Genomic DNA, 25,042 nt, shown 5'->3' with positions numbered 1-25,042 from the left:
ATCAGTGGATTCAGGTGGTATTAGTCTGATCTTTCTATTATGAAGTTTTCCCATTCACATTTCACCTAAGGGGTTTTGCATCTATTGATGACCATTGCCTAAATCCATTAATTTATTAAGAGTTGTAAAATGGGGCTCCCCTAATTCTATTATTTATTTTGTACTTATTATTTCTATTATTTCTTCTGTATTTATTATCTGGAATTCTATAATGGACTTACCGTCATCAACTATGTGGTTTCCCTACATACAGTTCATACAGCAAAAGCAGGATAAATGCTTGATTTGCTTCCCATTATTTACCAACTATAAAAGTAATGAGTTGGTGCTTTTTTTTTTTTTTTTTTGGCGGTATGTGGGCCTCTCATTGCTGTGGCCTCTCTCGCCGCAGAGCACAGGCTCCGGACGCGCAGGCCCAGCGGCCACAGCTCACAGGCCCAGCCGCTCCGCAGCACCCGGGATCCTCCCGGACCAGGGCACGAACCCACGTGTGCCCCCTGCATCGGCAGGTGGACTCCCAACCACTGTGCCACCAGGGAAGCCCAAGTTGGTACTTTAAAAGTGTTAAAAATGATTATTTTTAGTATAATTGTGAGACCTGTATTTTCATACATTTGATGTGTTTCAATTAAATGTAGTCATTCTTTTTAGTGGTCAAATTATCCCACTCAGGACTAGTGAAAGTCCCTTAAAATTGGCTCCTGTATTGCTTTCCAGTTTTCTGGCACAGCAAGATGTCTTAAGCTCATCTTGCATATTTCCTGACTCAAAGCTGGAATATTTCTCTAAGGACCGCTGTCTCCTGTTAGTGGGAAATAAATGTTTAGAAACCACAATACGTTGCTAGTTCTGTTCATAAATGTTGAGTTGTTGTTGCTTCTAGGCCTTTTCAGTGAACAAAGGTAGGAAAATTTTTACGAAAAATAAATCATAAATTCATACTGGTGTTTCCACTTCAAATTTAAGATTACAAGGTTTTAACTCAAACTCCTTGATTTTTGACTTGTATCTCTTTTCACATGTGCTTAAGATATTGGCTCCTAATGATATTAACAAAATTATTTATTAGCTTTTTCCTACAATATATAGAACTTTTAAATGTCAGTAACAATACTAATATGGTTATCAACAATACTAATATGACTATCAACAACAAAACTACTTAATACAGTTTTATAATTCTTTGCAGTTACTTTTGACCCTAAAATATATCCCATTCGGAATATACAAATACTGTTTTGAAGTCATTTTAAATAATTATTTTCTCTATATGGTTATGCTACCAACTTTATTCACAGTTAGGCTCATTTGCTTCAGGCTGTTTACAAATGTTAAGGATTGATCTTTTTTCCCTTTTGATTAAATTTTTAAACTATGCAAAACATTTACATGGGTCTAAAGTGAAAACTGTGTTATACAGTACCTTCACAGAAGTCTCACTTCTACCTCTGTCCCCTTCATCCCACTCCTTTCCTTCTCCATAAGTAATAATTTTATTAGGTTTTGGATTTATGGTTCCATTGTTTATTTTTTGAAATATAAGCAAATAGGCACAAACACACCACACATATTTATGTGTGTGTGTATATATATATATATAAAATTCATTACACCCCCTGTCCTACATAAAAGGTAACTTACTTCACTTAGCAATATATCCTGGTGATAATTCCATATTAATGTATAGAGCTCTTCCCTTTCCTTCTTATAGCTGCATAGTACTTCACTGTGTGGATGTACAATAGTTTATTCAACTACTCCCTTACTGATGCACCTTGGTGTTGTTTCCAGTCTTTTCTGCTATTGTGAATAATGCCCTGACAAACAGCCTTCTGCATACAGGATTTTGTATTTTCTCAGTATATCTTTGAAATAGATTCTAAGAAGTGGCACTGCTGAGGTAAAAGGCAAATGTGTATGTAATTTTTCTATACATTGCTAAATTCCACTCTGTAGGAATTGTACTATTCTGCATTTCCACCAGCAAGGTATAAGAATATTTATGGAAGGATTTCTTAAGACTCAAAAAGCATTAACCATTAAGGAATATATCGACAAATTCAACTACATTAAAATTAAAAGCTTCTGTTCATCAAAATATCCTAAACAGAAAACTCACGGAATGGAAAAAGATATTTGCTATACAAATAACTGATAAAGAACACAATCATTAGGAAAATGGGCAAAAGACAGAAAAAGGTGCCTCACAAAAGAGGAAATACACTGGCTAATAAATATATGCAAAAGTGCTCAATATTAGAATTCAGGGAAATACTAATTAAGAAGGGAATACCATATTGGCAAACAATAAAAAAGAATACCAATACCACATGTCAGTGAGGCTGTAGAGCAAATGGAGCCCCCATACATTGCTGGTAGGAATGTGCAGCCACAGTGCAAATCACCATGACATTACCTACTAATGCTGAATATATGCTCATAATATGACCCATCAATTCCACTCCTACATATATACCCTAGAATAATCTGGGCATAGTGCACCAGAATGCAATAATAAGAATATTTAGATCAGTACTATTTATAACAGGCCTGAAACTAGCAAAAATATAAGTATCCACCTAAGAAGAATCAATTATAAAACTGTAGTAAGTTTATATAATGAAATCCTATATTACAACAAAAGTGAACAAATTTTGGTTACATATGACCAAGTGGATGAATATACTAATGTATATACTCAAAAATATTTATTCGGTGACTATTATGATCCAGGTAGTATTCTAGGTTCTTCGGACACATTAATAAAACAAAGATCCCTATCTTCAAAGAACTAAGTAAATTATATGGTATGCTAGAAGGTTATGAGTGCTATGAAAAAGAAAAAGTACAGCAGCATAAGGGATAACTGGAAGGGCTAGAAGGTGGTGGTAGTGTTGGTTGCAATTTCACTGTTGGTCTGAGTAGGTCTCATTGAGAAGGTGACATTTGAGAGAAGCCTTATAGAAAGTGAAGTAATCTATCATATATTGGAGTGAGGGTTCCAAGGTGGGAGTATGCTTCAAAAAAATTTTAAAGTCTGAAATCAAAGTATTTCTCTGACCATAATGGAATCACATTAGAGATATACTGCTAGAAGAAATCTGGGAAAATATAAATATCTGGAAATTAAACAACACACTTCTAAATAATCCAAAGGTCAAAGAACTTCCATAGGAAATTTTAAAATACTCTGAACTAAATGAAAATGAAAACACAACATAATATTTATGGATACAGATTAAACAATGTACAGAGGAGCTTCCGGGAAGATGGCAGAAGAGTAAGACGTGGAGATCACTTTCCTCCCCACAGATACACCAGAAATACATCTACACGTGGAACAACTCCTACAGAACACCTACTGAACGCTGGCAGAAGACCTCAGACCTCCCAAAAGGCAAGAAACCCCCCACGTACCTGGGTAGGGTAAAAGAGAAAAGAAAAAAGACAAAAGGATAGGGACGGGACCTGCACCAGTGGGAGGGAGCCATGAAGGAGGAAAGGTTCCCACACACTAGGAAGCCCCTTCGCAGGTGGAGACTGCAGGTGGCGGAGGCGTGAAGCTTCGGAGCCGCGGAGGAGAGCGCAGCAACAGGGGTGCGGAGGGCAAAGCGAGGAGATTCCCGCACAGAGGATCAGGGCCGACCGGCACTCACCAGCCCGAGAGGCTTGTCTACTCACCCGCTGGGGCAGGCGGGGCTGGGAGCTGAGGCTCGGGAGAGGACTGGGGTTGGCGGCGTGAACACAACCTGAAGGGGTTGGTGCACCACAGCTAGCCGGGAGGGAGTCCAGGGAAAAGTCTGGACCTGCCGAAGAGGCAAGGGACTTTTTCTTCCCTCTTTGTTTCCTGGTGCGCAAGGAGAAGGGATTAAGAGCGCTGCTTAAAGGAGCTCCAGAGACGGGTATGAGCCGTGGCTAAAAGCGCGGACCCCAGAGACGGGCATGAGACGCTAAGGCTGCTGGTGCCGCCACCAAGAAGCCTGTGTGCGAGCACAGGTCACTATCCACACCCCCCTTCTGGGGAGCCTGTGCAGCCCGCCACTGCCAGGAACCCGGGATCCCGGGACAACCTCCCCGGGAGAACGCACGGCACGCCTCAGGCTGGTGCAACGTCACACTGGCAGGCTCGCCCCGCATCTGTGCCCCTCCCTCCCCCGCGGCCTGAGTGAGCCACAGCCCCTGAATCAGCGGCTCCTTTAACCCCGTCCTGTCTGAGCGAAGAACAGTCGCCCTCCTGCGACCTACACGCAGAGGCGGGGCCAAATCCAAAGCTGAGCCCCTCGGAGCTGTGAGAACAAAGAAGATAAAGGGAAACCTCTCCCAGCAGCCTCAGAAGCAGAGGATTAAAGCTCCACAATCAACTTGATGTACCCTTCATCTGTGGAATACATGAATAGACAACAAATCATCCCAAATTGAGGAGGTGGACGTTCAGAGCAAGATTTATGATTTTTTCCCCTTTTCCTCTTTTTGTGAGTGTGTATGTGTATGCTTCTGTGTGAGATTTTGTCTTGTATAGCTTTGCTTCCACCATTTGTCCTAGGGTTCTGTCTGTCCGTTTTTGGGTTTTTAAAAAATTCTTTTCTTAATAATTATTCTTTATTTTAATAACTTTATTTTATTTTACTTTATCTTCTTTCTTTCTTTCCTTCCTTCCCTCCTTTAGACAACGAATCATCCCAAATTGAGGAGGTGGACTTTGAGAGCCAGATTTATGATTTTTTCCCCCTTTCCTCTTTTTGTGAGTGTGTAAGTGTATGCTTCTGTGTGAGATTTTGTCTGTATAGCTTTGCTTCCACCATTTGTCCTAGGGTTCTATCCGTCTGTTTTTTTTTCTTAATAATTATTTTTTATTTTAATAACTTTATTATATTTTATCTTACTTTATTTTATTTTACTTTATCTTCTTTCTTTCTTCTTTTCCTTCCTTCCCTTCCTTCCTTCCTTCCTCCCTCCCTCCCTCCCTTCTTTTTCTTTCTTTCTTTCTTTTTTCTTCTTCTACTAATTCTTTCTTTCTACTTTTTCTCCCTTTTATTCTGAGCCGTGTGGATGAAAGGCTCTTGGTGCTGCAGCCAGGAGTCAGTGCTATGCCTCTGAGGTGGGAGAGCCAAATTCAGGACCCTGGTCCACAAGAGACCTCCCAGCTCCACATAATATCAAACGACAAAAACCTCCCAGAGATCTCCATCTCAACACCAGCACCCAGCTTCACTCAATGACCAGCAAGCTACAGTGCTGGACATCCTATCCCAAACAACTAGCAAGACAGGAACACAACCTCACCCGTTATCAGAGAGGCTGCCTGAAATCATAATAAGTCCACAGACACCCCAAAACACACCACCAGACGTGGACCTGCCCACCAGAAAGACAAGATCCAGCCTCATCCACCAGAACACAGGCAGTAGTCCCCTCCACCAGGAAGCCTACACAACCCACTGAACCAACCTTAGCCACTGGGGACAGACACCAAAAACAACGGGAACTACGAACCTGCAGCCTGCAAAAAGGAGACCCCAAACACAGTAAGATAGGCAAAATGAGAAGACAGAAAAACACGCAGCAGATGAAGGAGCAAGATAAAAACCCACCAGACCTAACAAATGAAGAGGAAATAGGCAGTCTACCTGAAAAAGAATTCAGAATAAAGATAGTAAAGATGATCCAAAATCTTGGAAACAGAATAGACAAAATGCAAGAAACATTTAACAAGGACCTAGAAGAACTAAAGATGAAACAAACAACGAAGAACAACACAATAAATGAAATTAAAAATACTCTAGATGGGATCAATAGCAGAATAACTGAGGCAGAAGAACGGATAAGTGACCTGGAAGATAAAATAGTGGAAATAACTATTGCAGAGCAGAATAAAGAAAAAAGAATGAAAAGAACTGAGGACAGTCTCAGAGACCTTTGGGACAACATTAAACGCATCAACATTCGAATTATAGGGGTTCCAGAAGAAGAAGAGAAAAAGAAAGGGACTGAGAAAATATTAGAAGAGATTATAGTTGAAAACTTCCCTAATATGGGAAAGGAAACAGTTAATCAAGTCCAGGAAGCACAGAGAGTCCCATACAGGATAAATCCAAGGAGAAATACGCCAAGACACATATTAATCAAACTGTCAAAAATTAAATACAAAGAAAACATATTAAAAGCAGCAAGAGAAAAATAACACACAAGGGAATCCCCATAAGGTTAACAACTGATCTTTCAGCAGAAACTCTGCAAGCCAGAAGGGACTGGCAGGACATATTTAAAGTGATGAAAGAGAAAAACCTGCAACCAAGATTACTCTACCCAGCAAGGATCTCATTCACATTTGATGGAGAAATTAAAACCTTTACAGACAAGCAAAAGCTGAGAGAGTTCAGCACCACCAAACCAGCATTACAACAACTGCTAAAGGAACTTCTCTAGGCAAGAAACACAAGAGAAGGAAAAGACCTACAATAACGAACCCAAAACAATTAAGAAAATGGGAATAGGAACATACATATCAATAATTACCTTAAATGTAAATGGACTAAATGCTCTCACCAAAAGACACAGATTGGCTGAATGGATACAAAAACAAGACCCATATATATGCTGTCTACAAGAGACCCACTTCAGACCTAGAGACACACACAGACTGAAAGGGGATGGAAAAAGATATTTCATGCAAATGGAAACCAAAAGAAAGCTGGACTAGCAATTCTCATATCAGACAAAATAGACTTTAAAATAAAGAATCTTAGAAGAGACAAAGAAGGACACTACATAATGATCAAGGGATCGATCCAAGAAGAAGATATAACAATTGTAAACATTTATGCACCCAACATAGGAGCACCTCAATACATAAGGCAAATACTAACAGCCATAAAAGGGGAAATCGACAGTAACACATTCATAGTAGGGGACTTTAACACCCCACTTTCACCAATGGACAGATCATCCAAAATGAAAATAAATAAGGAAACACAAGCTTTAAATGATACATTAAACAAGACGGACTTAATTGATATTTATAGGACTTTCCATCCAAAAACAACAGAATACACATTTATCTCAAGTGCTCATGGAACATTCCCCAGGATAGATCGTATCTTGGGTCACAAATCAAGCCTTGGTAAATGTAAGAAAATTGAAATTGTATCAAGTATCTTTTCCAACCACAACACTATGAGACTAGATATCAGTTACAGGAAATGATCTGTAAAAAATACAAACACATGGAGGCTAAACAATACACTACTTAATAACGAAGTAATCACTGAAGAAATCAAAGAGGAAATCAAAAAATACCTAGAAACAAATGACAATGGAGACAGGAAGACTCAAAAATCTATGGGATGCAGCAAAAGCAGTTGTAAGAGGGAAGTTTATAGCAATACCATCCTACCTTAAGAAACAGGAAACATCTCGAATAAACAATCTAACCTTGCACCTAAAGCAATTAGAGAGAGAAGGACAAAAAAACTCCTAAGTTAGCAGAAGGAAAGAAATCATAAAAATCAGATCAGAAATAAATGAAAAAGAAATGAAGGAAACAATAGCAAAGATCGATAAAACTAAAAGCTGGTTCTTTGAGAAGATAAACAAAATTGATAAACAATTAGCCAGACTCATCAAGAAAAAAAGGGAGAACACTGAAATCAATAGAATTAGAAATGAAAAAGGAGAAGTAACAAGTGACACTGCAGAAATACAAAAGATCATGAGAGATTACTACAAGCAACTCTATGCCAATAAAATGGACAACCTGGAAGAAATGGACAAATTCTTAGAAATGCACAACCTGCCAAGACTGAATCAGGAAGAAACAGAAAATATAAAAAGATCTATCACAAGCACTGAAATTGAAACTGTGATTAAAAATCTTCCAACAAACAAAAGCCCAGGACCAGATGGCTTCACAGGCGAATTCTGTCAAACATTTACAGAAGAGCTAACACCTATCCTTCTCAAACTCTTCCAAAATATAGCAGAGGGAGGAACACTCCCAAACTCATTCTATGAGGTCACCATCACACTGATACCAAAACCAGACAAGGATGTCACAAAGAAAGAGAACTACAGGCCAATATCACTGATGAACATAGATGAAAAAATCCTCAACAAAATACTAGCAAACAGACTCCAACAGCACATTAAAAGGATCACACACCATGATCAAGTGGGGTTTATTCCAGGAATGCAAGGATTCTTTAACATACGCAAATCAATCAATGTAATAAATCATATTAACAAATTGAAGGAGAAAAACCATATGATCATCTCAATAAATGCAGAGAAAGCTTTCAACAAAATTCAACACCCATTTATGATAAAAACCCTGCAGAAAGTAGGCATAGAGGGAACTTTCCTCAACATAATAAAGGCCATATATGACAAACCCACAGCCAACATCGTCCTCAATGGTGAAAATCTGAAAGCATTTCCACTAAGATCAGGAACAAGACAAGGTTGCCCACTCTCACCACTCTTATTCAACATAATTTTGGAAGTTTCAGCAACAGCAATCAGAGAAGAAAAGGAAATAAAGGGAATCCAAAACGGAAAAGAAGAAGTAAAGCTGTCACTGTTTGCAGATGACATGATACTATACATAGAGAATCCTAAAGATGCTACCAGAAAACTACTAGAGCTAATCAATGAATTTGGTTAAAGTTCAGGATACAAAATTGATGCACAGAAATCTCTGGCATTCCTAAACACTAATGATGAAATATCTGAAAGTGAAATCAAGAAAACACTCCCATTTACCACTGCAACAAAAAGAATAAAATATCTAGGGATAAACCTACCTAAGGAGACAAAAGACCTGTATGCAGAAAATTATAAGACACTGATGAAAGAAATTAAAGATGGTACAAATAGATGGAGAGATATACCATGTTCTTGGATTGGAAGAATCAACATTCTGAAAATGACTCTCCTACCCAAAGCAATCTACACATTCAATGCAATCCCTATCCAACTACCACTGGCATTTTTCACAGAACTAGAACAAAAATTTCACAATTTGTATGGAAACACAAAAGACCCCGAATAGCCAAAGCAATCTTGAGAACAAAAAACGGAGCTGGAGGAATCAGGATCCCTGACTTCAGACTATACTACAAAGCTACAGTAATCAAGACAGTATGGTACTGGCACAAAAACAGAAAGATAGCTCAATGGAACAGGATAGAAAGCCCAGAGATAAACCCATGCACATATGGTCACCTTATCTTTGATAAAGGAGGCAGGAATGTACAGTGGAAAAGGACAGCCTCTTCATTAAATGGTGCTGGGAAAACTGGACAGATACATGTAAAAGCATGAGATCAGATCACTCCCTAACACCATACACAAAAATAAACTCAAAATGGATTAAAGACCTAAATGTAAGGCCAGAAACTATCAAACTCTTAGAGGAAAACATAGGCAGAACACTCTATGACATAAATCACAGCAAGATCCTTTTTGACCCACCTCCTAGAGAAATGGAAATAAAAACAAACAAATGGGACCTAATGAAACTTCAAAGCTTTTGCACAGCAAAGGTAACCATAAACAAGACCAAAAGACAACCCTCAGAATGGGAGAAAATATTTGCAAATGAAGCCACTGACAAAGGATTAATCTCCAAAATTTATAAACAGCTCATGCAGCTCAATAACAAAAAAACAAACAGCCCAATCCAAAAGTGGGAAGAAGACCTAAACAGACATTTCTCCAAAGAAGATATACAGACTGCCAACAAACACATGAAAGAATGCTCAACATCATTAATCATTAGAGAAATGCAAATCAAAACTACAATGAGATATCATCTCACACCAGTCAGAACGGCCATCATCAAAAAATCTAGAAACAATAAATGCTGGAGAGGGTGTGGAGGAAAGGGAACCCTCTTGCACTGTTGGTGGGAATGTAAATTGATACAGCCACTGTGGAGAACAGTATGGAGGTTCCTTAAAAAGCTAAAAATGGAACTACCATATGACCCAGCAATCCCACTACTGGGCATATATCCTGAGAAAACCATAATTCAAAAAGAGTCATGTACCAAAATGTTCATTGCAGCTCTATTTACAATAGCCTGGAGATGGAAACAACCTAAGTGTCCATCATTGGATGAATGGATAAAGAAGATGTGGCACATATATACAATGGAATATTACTCAGCCATAAAAAGAAACGAAATTGAGCTATTTGTAATGAGGTGGATAGACCTAGAGTCTGTCATACAGAGTGAAGTAAGTCAGAAAGAGAGACAAATACCGTATGCTAACACATATATATGGAATTTAAAAAAATGTCATGAAGAACCTAGGGGTAAGACAGGAATAAAGGCACAGACCTACTAGAGAATGGACTTGAGGATACGCAGAGGGGGAAGGGTACGCTGTGACAAAGCGAGAGAGAGGCATGGATATATATACACTACCAAACGTAAGGTAGATAGCTAGTGGGAAGCAGCTGCATAGCATAGGGAGATCAGCTCGGTGCTTTGTGACCGCCTGGAGGGGTGGGATAGGGAGGGTGGGAGGGAGGGAGATGCAAGAGGGAAGAGATATGGGAACATATGTATATGTATAACTGATTCACTTTGTTATAAAGCAGAAACTAACACACCATTGTAAAGCAATTATACTCCAATAAAGATGTAAAAAAATATAAATAAAAAAAAATAAAATGCATCATGCACTCTGTGCGTGATGTTGTCACTGGCAAAAAAACAAAAACAAAAAACAATGTACAAAGCTTTAAACACCTATATCAGTAAAGAATGTTTTCAAATCTATAATCTGAGCTTCCAACTTAGGAAACTAGAAAAAGAGCGAACTATATACAAAGGAGTAGGAAGGAAATAATAAAGATTAGGGAATCAGTGCAACACAAAACATTAAAAGTAGAGAAAAATCAATGCAACCAAAAGCTGGTTCTTTGAAAAGATTAACAAAATGGCAAACCCTTAGCTAGACCAACCAAGAAAATAAGAGAGAAGACAAAAATGACTAAAGTCAATAATTAAAACGGAGGCATCATTACTGACCCTATAGAAATGGAAATGATTAAAAGGGAACATTAATTATAACTTTAGGCCAACAAATGAGAAAGCTTAGATGAATGAACAAATTCAAAGGAAGGTATAAATTAACAAAGCAGTCTCAAGAAGAACAGCTGAAAAACCTATAAGATATACAGGCTGAATTAGTAATCAACAAACTGCTCACAAAGAAAAGTCCAGGTCCAGATGGTTTCATTTGTGAATTCTATCAAATATTTAAGAAATAATATCGACCCTGCACAAACACTTTCAGAAAATAAAGGAGGAGGGAATATTTTCCAACTTATTCTACTATGTCACTATTACACCGAAACCAAAGCTAAGGAAAGACATCACAAGAAAAGAAACCACAGACCAATATCCCTCATGAAAACAGACACAAAAATCCTTAACAAAATATTAGCAAGCTTAATCCAGCAACATATAAAAATGATTATCATGATACACTTATAAGTGGATTTATCCCAGGAATGAAAGATTGTTTTCACATCTAAAAATCAATTAGTAAAATATGTCATGTTAAGAGATTAAAACTTTAAACCACATGCTCACTACAGTAGGTGCAGAAAAAGTAGTACACAAAATCCAACACCCATTCATGATTTTCAAAAAATCCTCAAATAATTAGGAATAGAAGGGAACCTCCTCAACGTGCACATGGTAGGCACCAAAGATGCCTGCATCCTACACCCTAGGATCTGTGAAAATGTCTCATGGTAAAAGGAACTCTGCAGATGTGATTAAGTCACTGATTATGCAGGTGATCCCAATGTAATTTACAAGGGTCCTTATAAGAAGGAGGAAGAAGAGTCAGAAACAGTAGGAGAGGTAGGATGGAAGTAGAGGTTGGAGTAATGTGAGGAAGGGGCCATTAACCAAGCAATGCAGGTGGATTCCAGAAGCTGGAAAAGGCTCTCCTAGAGAACCCCAGAAGGAATGCAGCCCTGTGGACATCTTGATTTTAGGACTTTTGACCTCTAGAACTGTAAGAGAAAAATTCTGTGTTGCTTTAAGCCATTAAATTTATGGTAATTACAGTACCCATAAGAAAGTAATATACTGCTAAAGAGCATGCACAAAAACCCTAGAGGTAAGATCATAGTTAATGGTTAAAAACTGAATGTTTTCCCCCTTAGACTGGGAACCAGATAGGAAAGGAAAAAATAACTGTCTTTATTCATAGGCAACATGATTGTCTATGTAGAAAATCCTAAGGTATGCACTGAACTACTATAACTAATAAAAGAGTTTAGTCACAGAATACAAGATGGATATACAACTGTATTCCTATATATTTACATGTAACAATCAGAAAATGAAATAAGAAAAATTCCATTCATAATATCCTCAAAATGAATAAAATATTTAGAACTTAGTAAAAGAAGTATATATAATCTGAAAAATTCAAAACATTGCTGAAATAAATTATAGAAAATCAAAATAAAGGAAGATGCATTCCATATTCATGGATTAGAATATTCAATATTATTAAAACAGCAATTTCCCCAAATTGAATTACAGATTCAACACAATCTGTATAAAATTCCAGCAGGCTTTTTTTGTAAAAAAGTTGACAAGCTGCTTCTAAAATTTACATGGAAATACAAAGGACCTAGAATAACCAAAGCAATTTTGAGAAAAAGGAACAAAATTGGAGGAGTTACACTATCTGATTTCGAAACTTACTATAAAGGTAAAGAGATTCAGAGCATAAGGATAGGCATATATACAGTGTACGCATCTAGATCAATGGAATCAACATGAGTGTCCAGAAATAAACATTAACATTTGTGATCAACTGATTTTTCTACAAAAGTGCCAAGAAAATTCAATGGGGAAATAATAATCTTTACAATTAACAATGCTGGGACAATTGGACATCCACATACAAAAATATGAATTTTGATTCCTTATCTCACACAGAAAAATTAACTCAAAATTAATAATAAATGTAATTGTAAAGGCTAAAACTATTCTAGAAGAAAACATAGGAGAATATCTTTCTGACCTTGAATTAAGCAAAGATTTCTTAGATATGATACCAAAAGCACAAGTCATAAAAGAACAAATTAATAAATTGAACTTCATTAAAAGTAAAAACTTTTGTGCTTCAAAAAACACCATTAAGAAAACAAAAAGAAACAGACTGGAAGAAAATAATTGCAAAGCATATATCTTGTAAAGGACTTGTATTCAGAATACATAAAGAACACTTACCACTCAATACTAAGAAAACAAACAACCCAATCAAAAACTGGGTAAAAGATTTGAATAGACATTTCATCAAAAAAAGACATATGAATGGCTCATAAACACTTGAAAAAGTATCAAGATTATTTGTTACTACAGAAATTTAAATTAAAACTACAATCAGATAACAGTACACACCCACAAGAATAGCTGAATAAAAAAATATGCAATAGTAAGTGTTAGCAAGGACGTAGAGAAGTAGGAACGCTCATACATCACTGATGAGAAAGTAAAATGGTGCCTCCATTTTACTTGGAAAACAGTTGGAAACATTGGAAAACAGTTTGGCAGTTCCTCAAAAGTTTATACATAGAGTTACTGTATGACCCAGAAATTCTATTCACTCAAGAGAAATGAAAACATATCCACACAAAAACCTGGACATGAATGTTTACAGCATTGTTCATAATAGCCCCAAAGTGGAAACGACCCAGTGTCATCAAGTGGTAAAGGGATAAACAAAATGTGGTATATCTATACAACGGAAAACTATTTAGCAACAAAAAGGAATGAATTGCTGATACATGCTACAACATGAGCAAACTTCAAAAACATCATGCTACCTGAAAGAAGCAAAATTTCAAAGATCATATATTATAAGATTCTATTTACATGAAATATCTAGAAATGGCAAATTTGTAGAGACAAAGGTTTAGGGTAGACATGGGAGTAATTTACCACAAATGGGTTCAAGGGAATTTGCAGAGTCGTGGAAAAGTCCTAAAATTGGATGTAGTAATGATTGCATAATTCAATAAATTTAGTAAAATGCACCTAATTGAACACAGTAGGTGTATTTCATTATATGTAAATTATATACCTAATAAAGCTGTTTAAAAATTAAGAAAAAAACCTATTCAGTTTCACAAAATGTTAGAATAGAAAACAGAAAATATACATTAAAGAACAATTAAATGAATGAAAATATATACCATATTTACATTCCAAGATTTGAAGATTCATACTATAAACCAGTCAATTGTCCTTAACTGATTTCCTTGATGGAATCTCAATCAAAATCACATGAGAGGGCTTCCCTGGTGGCGCAGTGGTTGAGAGTCCGCCTGCTGATGCAGGGGACCCGTGTTCGTGCCCCGGTCCGGGAAGATCCCACATGCTGCGGAGCGGCTGGGCCCGTGAGCCATGGTCACTGAGCCTGTGCATCCAGAGCCTATGCTCCGCAACGGGAGAGGCCACAACAGTGAGAGGCCCACGTACAGCAAAAAAAAAAATGATATATATATATCATATGAGAGAGAGAGTATATGTTTTTGTGTGTGTGTGTGTGTGTGTGTGTGTGTGTGTGTGTGTGTGTATATGTAGAACTTGACAAGCTGATTCTAAAATTTGGAAAAGCAAAGTGCCAAAAGTAGATAAAACTCTTTTGAAGAAGAACAAGGTGGAAGGAATCGTTCTTCTGCTGTACCAGGTATCAAGACATTAATACTGATATTGTAGTGATATTGATTTTGTAATAGCTAAAAAGATCAAAGGAACGAAAGTACCCAGAAGAACATCCATGCATATATGAATACCTGATATATGACAGAGCTAGACATACAATAACAGTGCGTGGACAACATTTTCAATATATGGTATTGGGATAGACGGTTATCTATATGAAAAAAAAGAAACTGGAATCCTTACATCATATTATACACATAAATCAATCAATTTAATGACTTAAATGTAAAAGGAAAAAAATCATAAAGCTTTTAGAATAAAGGACAATATTTTCCTGAGTTCATGTAGGGGAGGATTTATTAATCAAAGTACAAAATGCACTAAGGCGAAAGGAAAAATTAATAAACTTTATTACATAAAAATGAAGAACTTTTGGGCTTCCCTGGTGGCGCAGTGGTTGAGAGTCCGCCTGCCGATGCAGGGGACACGGGTTCGTGCCCCGGTCTGGGAAGATCCCACATGCCGCGGAGCGGCTGGGCCTGTGAGCCATGGCTGTGGAGCCTGCGCGTCCGGAGCCTGTGCTCCGCAACGGGAGAGGCCACAACAGTGAGAAGCCCGTGTACCGGGAGAAAAAAAAAAAAAAGAAGAACTTTTATTCATGAAAAGAAACCATAAAGGCAGTGAAATGATAAGCCAAAGAATGGGAATAGACAATTTCAACACATATAACCAACAAAGAGCAAGTATCCACAATGATAAAGAACTTTTTTAAATTTATAAGAAATGCATGTAAGATTAGAGATGAAGTTTGGAGATAGACTATTCATGACATATAATCACAGCACTTTTCTACCTCCCTCTTCTCTGTAGCAGTACTGAAGGTAAGTAGTTATCATTGAGATCTGCCATATCTACCATAGGGCTTTGGGGCTGAACTACTGCTTTGATGCATACCTAGAGTGACCTCTGAAACAAGACTGCATCTGGACACAGATAAAAACAGATGGAAAGACATTCATGCAGGAAACAGACATTTCTACATTTGCTAAAAGGGCAAAAGAATTGAACGGCCACTTCACAAAGGAGGCTATCCAAATGGTCAATAAATGTCTGAGAAGGTTTCCAACCTCATCAAGAAAATGAAATTAAAATCACAATGAAACAAACAACATAGACCTGGAATCCTGAAAAATATCAATGTTCTGAAAATCAGACACACAGACAGATATGTGCAGGTGCACGCACACACGCATGCACACACACACACATGCAGAGTCAACAGAACTATTCTAAAGCAAAGTAAATGCAATGTGTGATGCCTGATTGCATCCTGGATTTAAAATTGAGAAATCTAATTACAAACTCTATGTTAGATAATATTAGTGTGATAACATTAAATATCTTAAGATCATAATACTGTGATAATATAGGAGACATTTTGTATTCTTAGGAGATACATAATCAAGTATTTAGGAGTAAAACTTCTTAATGTCTCTTACTTTCAAACAGTTTAGTGATAAACCACGCACACACACAAACACACACACACACCATTCTCATGTAGATGAAAAGAGATGTAAAGCAAATGTTGCAAAATGTCAACAGTTGTTGAATGTCGGTGAGGGGTATGGATGTACTATTCTTTCAATTTTTCTCCATGTTTGAAATTTTAAAAATAGAAGGCATGGAAAATAACACTTTACTAAAGACTAAGAAAATAAAAAGCAATATAAATGAATGCTAATTATTAAGAAAGGGAAGAAAGAATACAATGAAATATAAGCAAATACCCATCAGATTAGAGTCTGACAATATGCAGCATGGACAAGGATATGGAGCAACCTGAACCTTCACACATGGTTGGTGGAATTTTAACTTGGGACAATCCCTTTAATAGATGTAAAGAGAGTTTACATCTATTAAAGCTGAAGATGTGTGAACTCTTCACCCCTCAATTCCACTCCTAGACCCTGAGAAACTCCTGCACATGTGTCCCAGGATACATGTACAAGAATGATCACAGTAGCAGCACTGATACTTATACCCACAAAAATGGAAACAACTCACGTGTCCAACCACAGTAGAATGGATAAAGGTTGGTATGTTCGGATAAAGGAATACTATACTGCAATGAAGAGGAATGAACTATGGCTACACATTTCAATATGAATAAATCTCACAAATATAATGTTAAGTAGAAAGAAAGACCCAATAGAATACATATTGTAAAATTCATTGGTATACCCAAAAAAAAAAATTCATTGGTATAGTGCTTAAAAACTGGTAAACCTGAACACGGTTTAGTGCTGTACGTATGGGTGGTAAAAATACAAAGAAATACATAGAAATTACTATCACAAGTCTGGACGCTGGTTATATCTGATGGGCAGGGGGTTGTGATATCATTTTTTTCATAGTTACAATTTTTTTATTTAACTATAGTTGATTTACAATATTGTGTTAGTTTCAGGTATATAGCTTCAGATTCTTTTTCATTATTGGTTATTACAAGATATTGAATATAGTTCCCTGTGCTATATAGTAAATCCTTGTTGTTATACATAGTGGTGTGTACAAGTCTATATCCAGCAAAAATTATCCCTCAAAAGTGCAGGAGAAATAAAGATTTTCTCAGACAAACAAAAACAACTTACTCTGCAAGAAATGTTAAAAGAAGTTCTTTGGGGAGAAGGAATATAATATAGGGGCAAAACTTAGATCTACATAAAGAAAGGAAGAGTATTAAATAAGGAATAATATAAGGTAAAATCAAATATTATTTTTCATTTTCTTAGTTGATCTAAACAATAAGTGTTCCAAATAATAGTAACAATGCGTTGTGTGATTATAGCATAGGGGTAAGTAAAATTAACAGGGATTGTGATTTCTGAAGGGCATATGGCGACTCTTGGAGTATTAGCAATGTTTTATTTATTGATCTGACTGAATATATGTTTTAAGTACTCTTTGTCATGATCCTTTTCATTATCCCTTCCAAATTTATGTTCACCCAGGACGTCAGAATGTAATCTTATTTAGAAATAGAGTATTTGCATATATAATTAGGTAAGACGAGGTCATACTGGATTAGAGTGGGCCCTAAATCCAATGACTGGCGTCCTTTTAAGAAGACCATGTGAAGACACAGAGACACAGACACACAGGGAGAATATCATATGATGATAGGAGCAGAGACTGGAGTGAAACATCTATAAGCCAAGGACTGCCAGCAACCACTAGAAGCTAGGAGAGAGGCATGGAACAGATTCATCCTCACAGCCTTGCCAACACCTTGATTTGAACTAGCCTCCAGAACTGTGAAAGAATAAATTTCTGTTGCTTTAAGCCATCCAGTTTGTGGTTTTTTGTTACAGCAGCCCTGGGAAACTAATACCTAAAACTGTAGAAGTGGTTTTGGAATTGGGTAATGGATAGAGGCTAGAAGAATTTGAGGTGCTTGATAGCAAAAGACTAGTTACCTTGAAGAGGCCATTGGTAGAAATATGAATGTTTTTTTCTTGAGATTTTTTTAACATCTTTATTGGAGTATAATTGCTTTACAGTGGTGTGTTAGTTTCTGCTGTATAACAAAGTGAATCAGCTATATGTATACATATATCCCCATATCTCCTCCCTCTTGCGTCTCCCTCCCACCCTCCCTATCCCACCCCTCTAGGTGGTCACAAAGCACCGAGCTGATCTCCCTGTGGTATGAGACTGCTTCCCACTAGCTATCTATTTTACATTTGGTAGTGTATATATGTCCATGCCACTCTCTTACTTCGTCCCAGCTTACCTTTCCCCCTCCCAGAAATATGAATGTTAATAGTAGTTCTGGTGACTGCTCAGAAGGAAGTAAAGAGGACAGTAGAGAAAGCTTCTATCATCTCAGAGAATACATATATCATCATGAACAAAATGCTGGTAGAGATATGAACATTAAAAGTGCTTCTGGTGAGGCCTTAGAAGGAAATGATGAACATGTTATTAGACACTGTAAGAAAGGCAATCTTTATCATAAAGTGGCAGAAACTTGGCTGAATTGAGTTCTGCTGTTGGGTCGAAAGTGTAACTTATAAATGATGAACTTGGATATTTAGCTGAGGAGATTTCCAAGCAAAGTGTGAAAGATGTAGCCGGGTTTCTCACTGATGCTTATAATAAAATGAGAGAGGAGAGAGTTAAATTGAGTCAATATCTGCTTAAAAAGGAATCAGCACTTGATGATCTGGAGAATTCTCAGCCTACCTAGACAGCATGCTCTGGAAAAAGGGCCAATGGTGTGGCTGGACAAACTTTCACTGAAGAGATTAGGTGTGTGACGCATGGATCAAATCAACCATCTCAGAAGCCAGGAATAGACAAGGGGTTATCCAGAAAGGATCTGTGAAGAGCCCTCATATCTAACCGTGTGGATCTCTTGACATACACAAGAGACTGACAAGGTTTTTAAGGATTTTATACCAGCAGAAACAGTGCCAGCCTGATGTAAAAGTGACAGAGACAGGGTAAAATGAAGGAAGGTAAAATGAAGTCACAAGTGCAAAAGCCAGAGAGGGTGGGGCTGCAGCTGCCCTGGTAGGCTAAGATGGTAGGGCTGTCCCAGAGGACCCAGAGAGCAAGGCTATCCCTGGCGTCAGAAGACAGAGCGTTGAAGCCAGAGCATTACTCTTAGGTCTTGAAATCTAATGGAATTTGCCCTGCTGGGCTGCTAACTCGCTTTAGAACAGTAACCCCTTTATTCCTTCCTTTTTGCCCTTTCAGAATGGGAATGCCTACCCTATGCTTGTCTCATCATTGTATTTTGGAAGCAGACAACTTGTCTAGTTTCATAGGTCTCTGGACAGAAAGGAATTTTGCCGTAGGATGGAACATACTCAAGAGTCTCATCTCATTTAGATGATTTAGATAATGAGATTTTGGACTTTTTGAGTTGATATTTAGATGAGATCTGGGACTTAGACTTGATGCTGAAATAGGTTAAGACTTTGGGGGATGTTGTGATGAGGTGAATGTATTTTGCACGTGAGACAGATATGAATTTGTGGAGGCCACAGGGCTGACTATACTGGGTTGAATAGTGTACCCTCAAAATTCATATCCATCCAGCACCTCAATATGTGACTTTATTTGGAAATAGGGGGTTGGCAGACGTAATTAGTTAAGATGAGGTCATACTGCATTAGGATGGATCCTAAATTCAAAGACTAGTGTCCTTAATAAGAAGGCTATGTGAAGACATAGAAACATAGACACACAAGGAGACTGTCATGCAATGACAGAGGCAAGAACTGGAATGATGCATCTGCAACACCAAGGAATGCTGGCAATCACCAGAAGCTAGAAGAGACAAGAAACTATCCTCCTCTAGAACCTTCGGAAAGAACATGGCCTTGCCAACAACTTGATTTCAGACTTCTGGCTACCGTGAAAGGATCAATTTCTGTTGTTCTAAGCCACTAGATTTGTAGTTATTTGTTATGGCAGCACTAGAAAAATAATACAGTGATTTTTAGAAAAGTCTTCCAAGAAATTTTATTTTATATAGAGAAGGAAAAATTATTGATACACACAATATCAATGAATCTCAAAAATATTATGCTGAGTTAAAGAAGCCTTACACAAAGAATATATAGTGTATGGTTTTGGTTATCTGAAGTTCTAGAACAGGCAAAACTAATCTATAGCATAAAAAAATCAAAACACTAGTTGCCTCTAGGAGAGTGGGATGGGAATTACTGAGAAGTATGGTGGAACTTTCTGGGGTGAGGGTAATCTTCTATGTGTTAATAAGGGTTAGGTTACACAAATGCAGTGGTGTGTTGAACATGGCCCAATGATTGTGTGCATCACTTCCCGACTCCATGTTCAGTGATAACACATTGGTAGCTTGAAACTGGCCATGGTGGGAATGTGTACATCACGAAAACTGGCAAATGATACATATAAGAGTCTCTTTTTCTGGAGAGCTGGCTGTTAAACATTTACCAACATATCACTACAAAGATGTATACATTGGTTAAAAGTCAGCAAATGAATACTTAAGATGTGTGCATTTCATTGCATGGAAATTTTATATCAAAAGAAAAAAATGTAAATATGTAATTCTAGTCAACAATATGTATACTGACATATTTAGGGGGACATATATTTACATTGGCAATCTATTTAAAATACATCAATAAAGTAAGATGGTTTGATAGATGGATAAAGGGATAGACAGATGTGATAAATAAGTAAAATATTAATGTTATAATCTAGTCAGTTATCACTGGGTGTTTGTGATAAAATTCTTTCAAATTTTCTGTGTTTAAAAATTTTCATTAAATATTGGAAAAATATTTTCCCATTTGTATATCAAAAATATTAACATATGTAGTTTAATCCTATCTTTTTTAGGGCTTCAATTTTTATACTTCATTTTTAAACCAATTGCTACTCGTTATGGTATATAGTGAAGGCAGAGAATCTAAACGTACTGTTTGCTCAAGTAGCAAAACAACTGAAGGGCATTTTTTGTTTTTATCATTTTTTAAAGATAGTTCATGGGAGGAGTACATACACCATGGACACTGGCAAATGGTACAAATCATGTTAAAATCTTGAAAGGAAAGAAGTAATACTGGGGATAACTGACTAAGGTCCCTGGGGAGATAAGAGGGGTAGGATCCAGCACAAAGGAATAAAGATTAACCTTAGGCAGAAAGGATGTCCCTAGCACTGAGTTGAGACTGAAGAAAATTATAGCTAAGATATGGAAGTTATCAGAAAGTCAGGCAGAAAGTGGATGAAGGTTCTTACTGATGGCATTGTTTTCTTTGAAATAGGAAAGAAGACTATCTGCTAAAAATAGTGAAACAGTAGGACAGGAAAGAGTAATGAAGATCTAAAATAGCATTTATAAGGAATGAAATAGCTGACCAGGGACTAGGAGGTAGATTGCTGAAGAAAGAAGAAGGCTCTAGACAATACCAGCAATGAGGAATTTGTAGAGAAACTAATCAACAAAGTTATACTATTTTTCTCTAGTAGTGCTCAAAAGCCATGAATAAATAAATAAATAAAGAAGGCAATTAGTTGGATTGATTCTGGGTAGAGGATTTGCTGGGTGGGTATGATACGCAGACAAGGAAGCAAGGAGAATGATTCAGTGGCAAGAACTTGGGTAAATAATGGATGATGGAGTCTAAGTGAGATGTGGAAGGAAGAGGAGACAGGAAGGGGATGACAGATTGGGAAAAAATTAAAAGGTCAAGGAACTGGAGATTTCAACAGGGTTGAAGAAATGGTAAAATGAGTGTAAGAGAGTTGTGAGAGTCAGAAGGATAAGAGAAAGGTTGTGGTTAAGAGTAGTGTACTGGAGTTTAAGATTTCAGAGGAAGTATACTTCCAGAGGTAATATATGTTGTTTTCCCACTGATTTAAGTTTAGAAAATGGGATATGTATTACACACACACACACACACACACACAAAGTTATCTCAAGATATAGTAAAATCACACTTAAAAAGGCAAAAAATCTTTTCAAACCACATATATAAATGCCATGATCAAGAGCACAGACTTTTATGTAAGAACAGACCTAGATTTAAGTCCTAGCATGGTTATTTAACAACTGACCTTGAGAAAGTCACTTATCCCCTCAGAAGCTCAATTTCATTATCTGTAATACAGCCACTACCTTATAGGGCTAAGGCTGAAATGAGTTAATGTGCAAAATGCTTAGCATAAGGAGTAGCACAAATAAGCCCCCTATTAGGAATTGTTTCCAGGTAAGATTAAGTAAGTACACTTTTGCCTCTCCCACTGAATAGAGCTATAAAACCTAGAGAGACTGCATGGAGTACATGAAGACAATGAAAACTACAAAGCAGCAGTTGGAATAGGTAAGAAACTTAGAATTTGAAATAACAAAGAACTCATGCCCAGACACAACATAATCAAATTGCTGAAAAGTAAACAGGGTAAAAAACAAGTAGAAGAATAAAGAGAAAACGTTTAAAAACACATACGTTTATGGTTAATTGATTTTCTAAAAAAGTACCAAGACAGTTTAATTGGGAAATGATCATCTTTTCAATGAAAAGTGGCAGGACTATTGGATATCCATGTGCAAAGAGATGAATGTAACCCTAACCTTACACCATATGTGTAATTCAGAAATTAATTCAAAATGGTTCATAGACCTAAATGTATGAGGAGCTAAAACTATAAATCTTCTAGAAGAACACATATGAGGAAAATCTTTGTGATCTTAGGTTAGAAAGAAATCTTAGTTACAAGACCAAAAGCAGAAGTCATAAAAAAACTTAGACTTCACCAAAATCACAAACTCTCAAGCTTCAGAAAATGCTGTTAAGAAAGGGGACGTCAGTGAAAATGACAGAGTTAAGAACTTCTTGGGGTTTCCCTGGTGGCACAGTGGTTAAGAATCCGCCTGCCAATGCAGGGGACACGGGTTCAAGCCCTGGTCCGGGAAGATCCCACATGCCGCAGAGCAACTAAGCCCGTGTGCCACAACTGCTGAGCCTGTGCTCTAAAGCCCACGAGCCACAACTACTGAGCCCACGTGTCACAACTACTGAAGCCCACACACCTAGAGCCCATGCTCCACAATAAAAGAAGTCACCGAAATAAGAAGCCCGCACACTGCAACGAAGAGTAGCCCCCCTTGCTGCAACTAGAGAAAGCCTGCACGCAGCAACAAAGACCCAGCACAGCCAAAAAAATAAAAAAGAACCTCTTAAATTTCTCTTGCCATAAAAGCAATGAGAACACTGGCAGAAATGTCAGAATCAACTTTTTCAGAACTCTGAAAATTAACCAATCTTGGAAACATTTATTGAAAAAACATAGCTGAATATCAGTAAGAATAATAAGTTTTTTAAAAAAAAAAGAATAATAAGTTTTGTGGCATTTTAACTTGCCTTTTTCTCATCCCTTTCTCTCATGTCGGTAGTAACCTTGAAGACCAACAACCCCAAATCACAGTGAAACCGGCAGCCTGGCAACCGCTGAAGAAGAAAGAACAGAGTTGGAGTTCCTTTAAAGCCCCATTCCCAGAGAACTGTCATTACTTGATCTGTCTAGTGGTTCCCTGGAAGATCACACAAGCAACATTCTCTTTATCTGACTCAGCTCAAAATTCATCCAGTGCTAACAGCCTTTTTCCTGAGAACTTCTGTCAAAAACAATCAGAGGCAGTTGTTGAATTTTCTGGCTAGCTGAGGTGGTGTAGCTGAGACAAACAATAGGCTAACCGAAAAGCTTAGAAGGAAATCCTAGGGAATAAAATGTCCTTAGGGGGCTCTGAAAAGCTCCGACATATTTCTAGGAATCTAGAAGGCCATACATGTGCACAGGACTGTCCACATGGCCAGAGCTTTGTGTGTGCTCAGGAAAGACCTGAAAAATCCGTAAGCTCTCACCACTGACTAATATTGAGTTTCTGCGCAAGCAGGGAGTAAAGGCTACAATGGAGTTATCAACTGCTTAGCTGACTGTTGAAGATGTCTTCAGCTTACACACAAAGTCCATTGGTACTGGGAAATCCCTCAGTACTGGGAAAAGTACTAGTTCTAGACATAATTAAAACATTGTGTTAAGTTAAAGAAGGCCATATATTATATGATTCCATTTATATGAAATGTCCAGAATAGGCAAATCCATAGGGACAGACAGTAGACCAGTGGCTGCCTGGGCTGGAAGTAGAAACAGTGACTGAGAACAATCTCTGGGGTGATGAAAATGTTCTAAAATTAGACTGTGGTAATGGTTGAACAACTCTGTTAAATTTACTACAAACCACTGAATTGTACATTTAAAATGAGTTTTATGGTATGTAAAATACATCTCAATAAAGAAGTGAAAAAAAAAGGACCCACCTACATTCTTTAAGAAACTCGCTTTTTTCAAAATATGAAACTCACTTTCAAATATAACAATATAGATAGGATAAAAGTAAAATGGAGAGAAAGCAATTCTGGAATGTTGGAGTAAGGACCTCTGAAAATCTGCTGCTCCATAAAAGCAAAAAGAACACCAGCAAAAGTTGTCAAAATCAAACTTTTGATAAGTCTGGAAATTAAGTAAAGGCTTGCAACAATATGAGGAACAGCTATTCAAGAAAAACAGCTGAGTAGCAGTCAGAATACTAAGATTTGTGGCACTTTAACTTCCATAATCCCATTTCCCTCTCTCCAGTTTTTCAGTAGCCACTATGATAGTTGTGAAAAACAGCAGCCTAACTGACACTAGAGGAAGCAGAGCAGTTCTGGTGGTGCTCCCCAAAAGCACCATCCTCAGAGAACTGTCACTGTTTGACTTTCCTAGCACCTC

At 37.4% G+C, this 25,042-nt stretch overlaps 1 protein-coding gene across 3 annotated transcripts in view; it reads right to left on the bottom strand.

The window, feature by feature from the left end:
• RBM41 (RNA binding motif protein 41) overlaps window positions 1–25,042 on the bottom strand; it is a 76,369-nt gene that overhangs the window by 35,423 nt on the left and 15,904 nt on the right. The window lies entirely within an intron of this gene.

This window comes from Delphinapterus leucas, chromosome X, assembly GCF_059928025.1.
Source record: "Delphinapterus leucas isolate spDelLeu-1000000601 "Yukka" chromosome X, BTC_Dleu_Yukka2, whole genome shotgun sequence".
Classification (NCBI taxonomy): domain Eukaryota; kingdom Metazoa; phylum Chordata; class Mammalia; order Artiodactyla; family Monodontidae; genus Delphinapterus; species Delphinapterus leucas.
The sequence above is the reverse complement of the archived record's forward strand: the minus strand, read 5'-3'. Positions and strand labels throughout refer to the sequence as shown.